Below are 11,701 nucleotides of genomic sequence, written 5' to 3' on the forward strand. Positions count from 1 at the left end.
AAAACACTAACTATCCTAACCCTCATGTCAACACATGTATAAATATACAACACTGGCATTGTTGAATCAAACAGCCTAGGAGCACCTTTAATTTGGACAAGTAAACAACCCAACTTTTAGGTTGGTTGGTTATCGGTTAGCAAATATTTTCCGATCTTTCGCCTAAAGAGGTCACTTCATTAGCTTCCAAGCAAAATGAGGTATTACCATGTTACTTCATGTTCGTCACATTGAATCGAACCATTTATTGAACTTCGTAGTGATTTAGTGACCTTGTCTTCAGGTACTAGAACCCAAGGCTGAGACGTGTTCCTTGCTTGTTTGTAGTCTCTCAAGTGTAGAAATTAGCAATGCATTTGACATCGCGACCATATTTATTCCACTCGCCCGACCGAGCTCGATTACGAGTTGCCACACCCGTATTTACAAGAAGGATGTAATTAACTCATAGTTACTTTGGCATACATGTCATGTAAGCTTTACATTATCCAATGTTTGCAAAATATTATATCCCTATGCATGCATGGGAGTAAAAGTTCTTATTACGTTAATTCTCGTACATAATCATCAGTGGTACCAGAGTCGTCGTCATATATTTTTATTCTAAGCTTACCTTTAGCACCAGCAATGGTGAATATTATAGCTTCTTTCCAGTCTGGCATCGACCCATTGTTAGTGTTTATGGCTTTCTTTCTTAGTTTTGTGTATTTGGATTTCTGGGAAGAGAGAGAGAGTGAGCTGCAAAGAATATGCAGCAATGGTGATCGAAGATGATGATTGAAATTGGTTATTCTCTCACACCTCAGGTGTGATATAACCATTAGAGGAGAGAGAAGTGAGATGCTTCTCTAACCAACACAAGATCAAATCTTAGCCTTAGATTCTATCACCTTGTGAGATGATTACACATGTCATAATCTATCACTTAAATCTTAGGCTAGCTAAGAGAGCCACTTGGACTATGATCCAAAGGTTCTCATTACATCCAAAATAAACATTATAAAATGAAATTCAAAATATAGCTTTTGGCTCTAAGAAATCAGCAAAGTTGTTAAGCACTAACACTCCCTTCCAACCCTTTAGCTGATTTCACTCCAAGTAATTCCATCAAATTAGCAAATCTATCCTTTGGCAAGGCCTTGGTGAGTATGTCTGCAATCTAGTCTTTAATTCTGCAATAAACTAGCTCGATTTCCTTTGCTTGAATAGCTTCCCATATGAAATGGAGTTTCCTGCTGATATGCCTAGTTTTCTAGTGAAAAACTAGATTCTTTGCCATTGCTATAACTAATGTATTGTCACAAAGAATTGGTGTGCCTTCCACTTGCTCCTCACCGAATTCTTCAAGCACAAACCCTAACCATTTTGCCTATGATGTAGCTTCTACAACACTTACATATTTTTCTCCTGCATTTGATAAGGCCATAGTGTTTTGTTTGATTGAAGCCCACAAAAACACACCTGAGCTAAGTGAAAACACATAACTTAAGGTGCTTCTCATGTCATCCTCACTTCTAGCTCAGTCATTGTCCCAATACCCTATCAAAGTAGTTGATTTTCCTTTCACAAACTCAATTCCAAAGTCAAGAGTGCCCTGGATGTATCTTAATACTGTCTTGGCTGTACCCATATGTTTCTTTGTGGGATTATGCATGAACCTAGCAAGTAAGCTAGATGTAAACATTATATCTAGTCATGTGGCAATTAGGTATATCAAGCTACCTACTAGCTTTCCGTATCACTCTTATCTACAGCTTCACTGCCATTTACTTTACATAGTTTGTCATTCCTTGCAAGAGAAGTAGCCACATACTTGCAATTTCTCAGCCCAAACTTTTCAACGAGCTTTATTGCATACATCTTTTGGTGTATAAAAACGATTTTCTCATTTTGTATCACTCATATGCTAAGGAAATGATGAAGTAGTCCCAAATCTGTCATTGCATAATGACTCATCATGTCATTCTTGAATTCTTCAAGCAATCTTGTACAACTCCCAATGTATACAATATCATCCACATAAAGTGAGACAGTAAAGATACCTGAACCTTCACTAGTCTTGACATACAAAGTCGCTTCACTTGAGCTCTTCTTGAATCCAATATTGTTGAAATATGCATCTATTTCATCATACTAGGCTCTTGGAGCTTGCTGCAGCCCATACAAAGCTTTATTCAACCTGTACACCTTAATTTCTTCATCTTCCTTCACAAACCTTGTGGCTGCTTTATAAAAAGCCCTTATGTCAAGACTTCATTAAGAAAAGTAGACTCTACGTCAAGTTGATACATATTCCACTTCTTCTGTGCAGCAAAAGCTATCAAGATCCTAACAGTATCTAACCTTGCCACTAGGGCAAAAGTTGCATTGTAATCTATCCCTGGCTTTTGGGAATAGCCTTTTGCAACCCGTCTAGCCTTGTTCTTTGCACAATCCATCTAGGTTTAGCTTAGTTTTATAAACCCAGTTAACAACAATGATTGGTTTGTCAAATGGTCTATCAAGTAGCTTCCATGTACTGTTTTTCTTAATCATCTCTAGTTCATATTCTATTGCCTTCTTCCAAAATTCATCTAGTATAGCTTCTTCATAGTTTTCAGGCTTTATAATGCACATGTTACACTGAGCCATGATCTTACTTAGACTTCTCCACTTATGTGGTGTATGATCAATTGCATGAGAACTCTCAATTTCACTTTCACTCGGTTGAGTATCAATTGGAGATACTGTTTCCATTTGGTTCACTTGATTCACAAATCTCAATTGACTTCTAACCATCATTACATTCTGTCCCCTGATACTCAGTAACCACAGGGACTCTCATTTCACCTTTCTCTGTTCACTCCTACTTCCATGAAGCATCTTCATAAAAACTGACATCTCAGGACAAAATGATTCTTTTGGAGATTGGATCAAACAACCTGTATCTTTTCTCATTGATTCCATAACCCACAGATATACACTTATGACTATTTTCTTCAAGCTTGTGTCTCAATGTTGAAGGGATGTGCACATAGCACAGTGATCTAAATATTTTCAAGTGTGCAATGCCCAGTTTTCTGCCACTATAGGACTCAAATGGGGTCATCTTCTTTAGAGCCTTGGAGGGGCATCTGTTGAGTAAATAAATTGTTGTATTCACTACTTCTTCCCAAAATGCATAAGGAAGATCATTTTCATGCATCATAGACTTTGCCATCTCTACCACAGTTCTATTATTCCTTTCAGCAACTCCATTTTGCTTATGAGTGTATGCCATAGTTAATTGCCTATGAATCCCAAAGTCATTGCAGTATTTGTCAAATTCAGTAGATAGGAACTCTCCACCTTTGTCACTTTTGAGACATTTCACCTTATAACCACTTTGCAACTCTGTCATTGCTTTAAACTTCTTAAAGTACTTAAATGCACTTGATTTATTTCTAAGAAAGCACAACCATGTTATCCTGGTGTAGTCATCAGTGAACAGTAATAAGTACTTGTTTCCATATATGGATTCAGTTTGCATTAGTCCACAGATATCTGTGTGAACTAATTCCAGTGGAAATTGAGCTCTCCAAGTGGATTATGATGAGAATGATTCTCTATATTGCTTTCTCAGCATACAATCTTCACATATGATAGTGCTTTTCTCCAAGCGAGGCAATCCATGGACCATTTCTTGATCTTCAAGTAATCTGAGACTTCTATCATTTAAGTGTCCCATCCTCTTGTGCCATGTATGTGAACAATGTGACACACTTGCTTTCATAACTAATTGATTTGCAGGTGTCATTGATAGAGAAAAACACCTATTGTTAGTCACTTGTACTCACACTAAAGTTGTCAAGTGACCAACCATCAAAGATATTCACCACTATCCTCTAAACAACAAGTAATAGCCATGCTCTATCATCTGTCCAACATTGAGAAAGTTTTCTTCAAGTCCAGGAACAAGCATCACCTCTTGAATATGCTTCCTTCCCAACATAGTCTCTATCACCAGTGTTCCCTTTTCTACCACCTTTACTATTTCTCATATTCTCATATTTACTCTGGAAGTCAAATTTCTCTGAATATTGACAAGTAATCTCTCATCTCCTGTCATGTGGTTGCTCCAACCACTATCAATATACCAGGAATGATTCACTTTCACATTAGTTAGTGCATTGCATGCATTCAAAAAAGAACCTGTTTCTTCAAGTTGATTTGCTTTATTCACCTTAAGTATGCATTTAGGCTTTCCTTCAAACCAACACTTTCCATAATGCAATTTATCACAGTGTTTGCAACTTGTTTTGTTTCCATCATGAGTAACATTTTGTTTGGTAGTAAAATTGGACTTATTATCCTATACTTTTCCTTTTGGATTTCCAGTTCTTCTGGAAAAAGCCCTCTATGTGGAATTTTTAGCATATTTGTTTAACGTTAGTTTAAAGCTTTTCAAAGAAGTAACAACCTCATGAACTGTTGGAAATGTGCCATAAAGCCAATCATATGATGATACTTTACGGACATTTCACATGTTAAACTAATCGAGTTTAATATAAAGGTCAAACATTATTGTTTGAAGCCGTCTTATATAAATGTTATATGCTTAAGCAATAATTCCAAGAAATATGTAATTGGGAGAATGTGATCTAAAGAAGTTAGATTCATGAGACCATTCTCTTTCGTATACATATCCTAAACATTTCTGATCATAGGATTGCCAATAGGGTATTGACAGTTCGTTAAGATCAGTACGTGCTATGTCTTCTCTTAAAGAGAGTGATTGGTCTCAAGTCATTGGTGTGACTGACATCAAGACAAGCATGTAAGTGCTCCATAGAGAATGAATCCACTGAACACGATCAACAAGGAGTTCTCATACTCATGTCACATGAGAACTCATGGTTGGGATAATGCAAAGTAGTCCTTTGACCCGAGACATCATAGTTGTCTTGTGGTTAGGTCCTTGATCTTTGACTATGTCAAAGTCACTCCGTTAGAGGGTGTCCACGACATAGTTGGGGTTAAGCTACTTAGCCATGGAGGCAAGTGAATGCGCAACAAGGGATCTTTAACCTTCAAACCATTTAAGGGAGAATACTCTATGATATGATTAAGAATCTCTGGCCAGAGTATGAATGAGATTTAGGAAGTCGTTCCAAATCACATTCAAGGTAATCATATAAGTAAATGAATCACATTGGATAGTATACATGAATAAACTATCAAAGCAAACAATGTGGTTAAGAGTATTGTATTAGAGAAAGACCGTATTGTATTGTAATCCTAAATGAATAGGTTATCCACTTTTTCTGATTAGCTTGGGTAGCCATGATGTACTGCTAGGAGTCACTCATGGTTTGTGGATGCCCTAAAGTTGTATAATCACTAAAGGGATAATTGAAAGTACATTTCAATTCATAATTGATTTGAAGAGTTCTACTCGCTAACTGCCCCATTAAAAGGAACCTAATGGATCGTACACCGTGTAAGGTAGAGATTGAAGAAACAATGGAGATGAGTAAGGATAATGAAATGGTTTAATTATTTATGGCTAGGATTAATTAATATGTTAATTAATCAAACAAATAAGTTCGTTATAGACCTCGGGTTAGTTTTGGGCCGCAAGGCCCAATGGGATTTGAATGTCAAGCCCATTAACATAAGTTGTATGACAACTTATTGACTTAAGACCCAAAAGGGCCCAACAGCCCATAGCACTAAGGAGGCCGGCCATCTAGAGAAAGAAAGGGGTTTTGGTTCTTTTAGTCACTTAATTGAAGGGACTATATAAAAGACTTTATAACCATTTTCATGATTAGGGTTTTCCTAGAGGAAATTGAAGAGAACACAAGCTTTCATTTTCTCTCTAAGAGGCCGGCCACCCTAGAGGAAATTAGCTAGCAATCTTACTTCCTCTACGTCACTCATCTCTTCATCAAAGCTCTCCTTGGTGTGGAGACTTAGAGGTTCTCTATTTTGGGAACTTGCAGAATCCATTCTACCATCTTCATCCTTGAAATCCATGGAGCTAAGAATTAAGGAATGAAGGCCCTATCCTTGGGTGATTAGCCCTTGCTTATGCAAAGAGGAATCAACAAAGGTATAATATTTCTCAACTCACTTTGTTCTTGAGTTCAGTCTTGATTCACCACACTCACTAGACCTTGAATTTCATGGGTAAAGTTTTGTTTTTGAGTGCATAAAAGCATGATTCTGCCTTTTAATTGTTAATTGCATGCATAAATGTTGCTCAAATGAACTAGTTTTCACAAATATTTCCTTCAAGTGGTATCAGAGCCTAGGTCTAGTACTTGGTGAATCCTTTTGGGTTTTGTAGTTCATAGTTTTTGATTTAAATGTTGTAATTGTTACAAGCTTTATTCTTGCTTCTTTGAATGTAAATTTTGCTTGAAAATTTTCCATCTCAAATGTTGTAGGTGTAGTTCATATGAGCATGACTTTTGGAGCTAAAATTTGGTGCCATGTTTATGGGGAAATTCGGCCAAATCCAAAGGGTGGATTTTTGGGTTCATGTTTGTCTTGTTAAAAGTGTTTTAAAGTGACTTTGGGAAACCCTAAGTGCCCTAGGATGTTAACCCCTTTTTAAGTAGTGAAAATTTGAGTTTTATTGAGTGAAAACATTCATGGAGCTCTTATGGGTTTTTCATGGATGTTCTTACCAAGAACAAAAAGGTTTGGTGTTTTGATTCAATGTGTTTGTTGTCATAAAGTTTTGGTTTGTTATTGATAAGTGATGGATGATTTGTGTTTTATTATTTGATAAAGGCTACACCTTACTTTTATCTTTCAACCCATATCAATCAAACTATTCAGTCATGCCAATCAACTTTTCAATCCATACCTTTCACTTATTCAACACACTTTAAGATACAAAAACCAACCTTTTCTCGTACTCACCTAAACCGGCCACCCGTATAATGGGGGTACTTTTGGGACTTTAATGCAATTACATAAAGTTTTGATACTTTTGTGTATTTTTACTTTGACCCAAAAGTTTACGTTTTTACGTAAAGGTCCAAAATTACTAAAGGACAAATTGTTTTGCTCCTTTAATGAAGTTTTTGCATTTGTTGAAAATTTTGGGTTCTAGTTGTAATTACATGAAATAGTGGACTTTTGTGTTTTTACAAAGTGACCTCAAAAGCTTGTGTTTTGCAATATAGCCTAATAATTGAGGTTATTGCATTTTGGCCCAAATTAGTAGAGAACAAAATAGTTTTGTATCTTTAAATGAGAATTAGATTTTCATTTCATTTAGCTCCATCTAAATCAATTCTATGGATACAAAAACCAAATGACAATGTTGCATTCAAGTTTAATTAGTTAAAGCATTTATTAATTAAAGAAAGGATGATTATGAGCGTAAGCATACGATAATTGATCTATGTGGATGGCCATCTTTCAAATTCCATGGGAATGTGTAGATTAGATTTTGGTTGTAATTTGATATGATCAAATGTTGTAAAAGAGTATAAGCTCTTCTTTGCTTTGAAGTACTCATTTTCTTGTTTTATTTGATATGCATGAAATTGGAGTAGTAGGGTCCAACGCCCAATAAGAAAACACGCCTTAATGTGATTAAACACATAACTAAAATCAATCACCATCCCTAGACCAAGATCCAACACTAGGCTCGTGTTGGATCGAATCAAAGGTTCATAGTCATCCTAAGGCCCTAAGGCAACTATATAGTCCATCAATGAATGCAAAGCTTATGTTAGTAGTACCACATACTCTTGCGTTCAAAAGCATTTTACAAGCTTAGTGGGAGTATCATATACTACTAAATCAATGACATGGACCGACAGTAGTAATAGGGCCAAATTGTTTTAATGAGATTAAAATGCATAATAATATGTGATGAGACCTAAAAACCCTCAACCAAACAATTATGAAGTTGACAACTGTGAGAGTGCTTTGAACACTTTTTTGTGGCCTTCCACCATGGTAGGCTCCGATCGTTTGTGACTTGTACACCGACTTCACCCTATCATGGGGGAGTACAAAGTGCGGGCTTACACTCAGGAGGAGTCCTATATGCATACATGATGTTGTGAAGGTAGGCAATGAGAACGATCAACATCATATCATTGTGAGGTTGTTCTTAAACCCCTACCCGAACTTGCATGGTGGGGATGACTTAACTAAGTGCAATGGAGCCAACATCATATCATTGTGAGGCATCATTCTCTAGAGGCCAAATAATATGGGTACTTACATGAGATGTAAATGAGTAAGCATACTCTCTCATTATTATTGTTGCTAGCCAACATCATATCATTGTGAGGTGGGCTTGGTAATAGTGAGCCTCCCATACCTTACTAAGAGTTTTCTCCAAAACTCTCGAATTCTGATGAGGGATCTGGAATTTTCCAAAAATAGTGGGTGGTGCTATTTGATTTAAAGACCTAAATCAAATAGCTTAAAATCAATCAATTTATATTCGTTATGTATTTATTTATCGACATATTTGCAAACGCTATCCAAAACTTGACAAAGAAAAGCCGAAGACTTTAGTTTCCGGACTTGGTACCGCAATCCCATAGATTGTCTTGAATGGATTGTATATGTACTTAAGTAGTCTCATGCTCACAATCTTCCTATTGATAATGTATCATTGGAAGAACATGTTACATAAGTCTATCATAAAGAGGACAACACAAACAACCAATGCTTATTCCTTTGTTGAATGAACAAAGGAACTTATGAAGATTAGCACAAAGACATGGACACCTTTAGTGTCATAGTTCTTCATTTACAAATTGTTGTACGAAGAAATAAGAGTTGCTTTGAACAACCCTTAGTTAATGCAAACACTAGTGCTTGTTTCTTTGTTAAATGAACAAGGAACTTGAGAAGTAAGCACAAGGGCATGGACACTTTTTGTGCCATGATTCTTCAGTTACAAATTATTGTATGAAGAAATGAGAGTTTCATGGAACAACTCTTGAAAGTTTGTAATTATGTTTAGAACATAATGGTTGATTGACAAAAATAATCCATCAACATGGACTTATTATGATTTTGAATTATTGAGTGTTGGAAGTGTTAAACCACTTCAGGAGACGGAAACTAGGCAAGGACTTCACTTTTGAGTCCTTATCCAAATGGTTCACTAAGTTTATTGTAAACTATATAGTGAACAATAACCGCACGCTCTCTAAATCGTTTGATTTGTATAACACAATTGAAATAAGTTTCAAGAGAGATAGTGTGAGTTTAGGGACCATGACTAATATAGTCAAAGGAGAAGTCAAATGAAGAAGGCGTAAAACACCAAGGGAACAAACTTTCTTTATGAAAGGATGGACATTGGAAGGTGATAGGAGCATATTTAGGCGACTTACTTAGCTTGTTTTCGTGCATTTATATTGTTAATTCCTAGTTGTTTTAGTAGTTTAAGCCATTTTCGTGTGTTTTTAGGTTCATATGGCTAAGGAAGCAAAAAGATGCATTTTGGAGCATTTTGGAGCAAAATTGGACTTGGAATGGATAGCTTATGTTTGGAGCAAAAGGAATGGACGAAATTGAAGACCTAAAGATCTTATGTTTGAGCAATATCAAGGACTCCTACCTATTCTAGGTCACAAAACAATGTCCCTTGCAACATTAAAACCCTTGCCGTGTGTCCCTTGGTGTTTCCCTTCCTTGCCGTGCAAGGAAGGGCCCTGTTTCGTGTTTTAAACCATTTAAACACATTCATTCATCAAACCATCTCAACCATTCACTCAAGCACCCTAAACTACAACCTTGCAGCCGCACCATATTCTCATTCATTCACATATTTTCATTCAGCCACATGCACTCATCATCATTCAACCTAGTTGTCACTCACATGTTTTCCCATTTCATTATTCATTCACTTTTCATTCATTCATTTCAGCCACCATGACATTATTCCTTCATCATTGCAGCACATTCTCTCCCATTCTCTCCCAAAACCGTGCATCCCCTTGCAATTCCAGCCATCCCACTTCATCATTTCAGCCACCAAGACATTATTCCTTCATCATTGCACCACATTCAGCCATTCACCCCTTTTCTCCACACCTTGCCGTGCACATGCATTCCCCTTTGCAATTCCAGCTTTCCACAACTAACCTAGCTGTCATTGCACATGCATTCCCTCTTTAAATCATTCATCCTAGCTGTCATTCACATGCTCTCCCATCCATTCTCTCCCTATAAAACCATGCAATGAATTCATACACACCATTCCCATTCACCACAGAAATTCATCCATTCACTCCATTCCACACATCCACATACCTTTCCATTCAGCCATTCACACCAACAAATCCCTTTGAGCCATGCATCACACATTCATTTTCAGCACAATCACTTCAAAGCCGTGCATAACCTTCAATTTCCAGCATTTCTCCTCCATTGAAGCCACTCCAACCACTCCCCATTCCATTCCACATACAAATACAACCCCAAAACCTATCCTTAGACCTTGTGCTGCAACAAAGAGAAAGAGAAGAGAGCCTAAACGTTCATACAATTCAAGTTTGAGTTGTTGGAATGTTTAGGTGTTTCTTTTCCTTTGAATTCAATGTTTAATTTCAATTCTCTTTGTTTTGTACGTATGAGGAACTAAACCCCCCTTGGCTAGGGGGGGGGATTCGAAATACATGTTTATGCTTGCGATATGATTTGATTACTTCTAATTGCGTTTCATAAGTTGTGAATTCAATTTACTTATCTATGTGAATTACATTGATTTGTGTGTGTTGGTTGAGAGTGCACGCTTAATTATCATGCATAAATTGGATGCTAGGATATAAGGAAATTTCACCTAATCGTTATGGAATTATATTCACAAGTAGTAAAAGTTGATGATCTCAATTGCGTTAAGTAAATTCTTGGCATAAGTTTCATGCAATTCATAGTAACAAGTGCTTCGTCAATGCTTATGGTTTTCAAAGAACTTAATGATTCTTGCTTGTATCTCTATTATGCAATTCATATAGGGAACTTGTGGGGAATGTTTTTGGTTGTCGTATGTAATCATCCAATTCAATAACGTTAGGAAAATCTGAGGGTTAATTAGTGCAATTCACGGTTAATCTGGGGCGTTGAGAATTCATGGCTTATTGAAAAGCAATTGGAAATCGTTTTATATGCAAGTATAACATGTGTGGAGATGAACCCCTTAGCTAGCTTCCCATCCATTCAATTCCATCAAATTCATATTTACATTCTACCTTTAATTACAATCTGTGCATTTAGTTTAATTTCGTCAAAACCTCAATCCCCCTTTGCTTTAGTGTCCAATTTAGTTAGAAAGTGTCTTAGTTTGTGTTTATAAGTGTTTTGATTCAATTTGTTACACAAATTCGTCCAGATTCACCAAAGTGCTCAAAACTGCCCAGAAAGTGTTTTTAAGGCAGTTTTGAGTGTTTTGGGGCTGTTTTGAATCTTTTGATTTGTTTTAGTGTTTTAAGTGTTTAGTTTTGCCTTCTTTGAGTCTAGTTTAGTGTTTTAAACTTTATTTTACGTTTTTGAGTCAGTTTCCAAGTGATTTTGCAATCCCTCCTAATCCCCGGTTAAGAACGATCCCTACTTACATACTTACTACAATTGATAAAAAGAGGGTTTAATTTGTGTGCGTATAATTCTCGCATCAGAAGGGGTATTTGTAAGAAATGTCTTGTAAGTGTCAAGAACACACCTTTTGAAGGTGTTATAAAATGTTCTTGAAAGG

Source organism: Pyrus communis, chromosome 14, assembly GCF_041283825.1.
Source record: "Pyrus communis isolate YQ-2024b chromosome 14, ASM4128382v1, whole genome shotgun sequence".
Lineage (NCBI taxonomy): Eukaryota > Viridiplantae > Streptophyta > Magnoliopsida > Rosales > Rosaceae > Pyrus > Pyrus communis.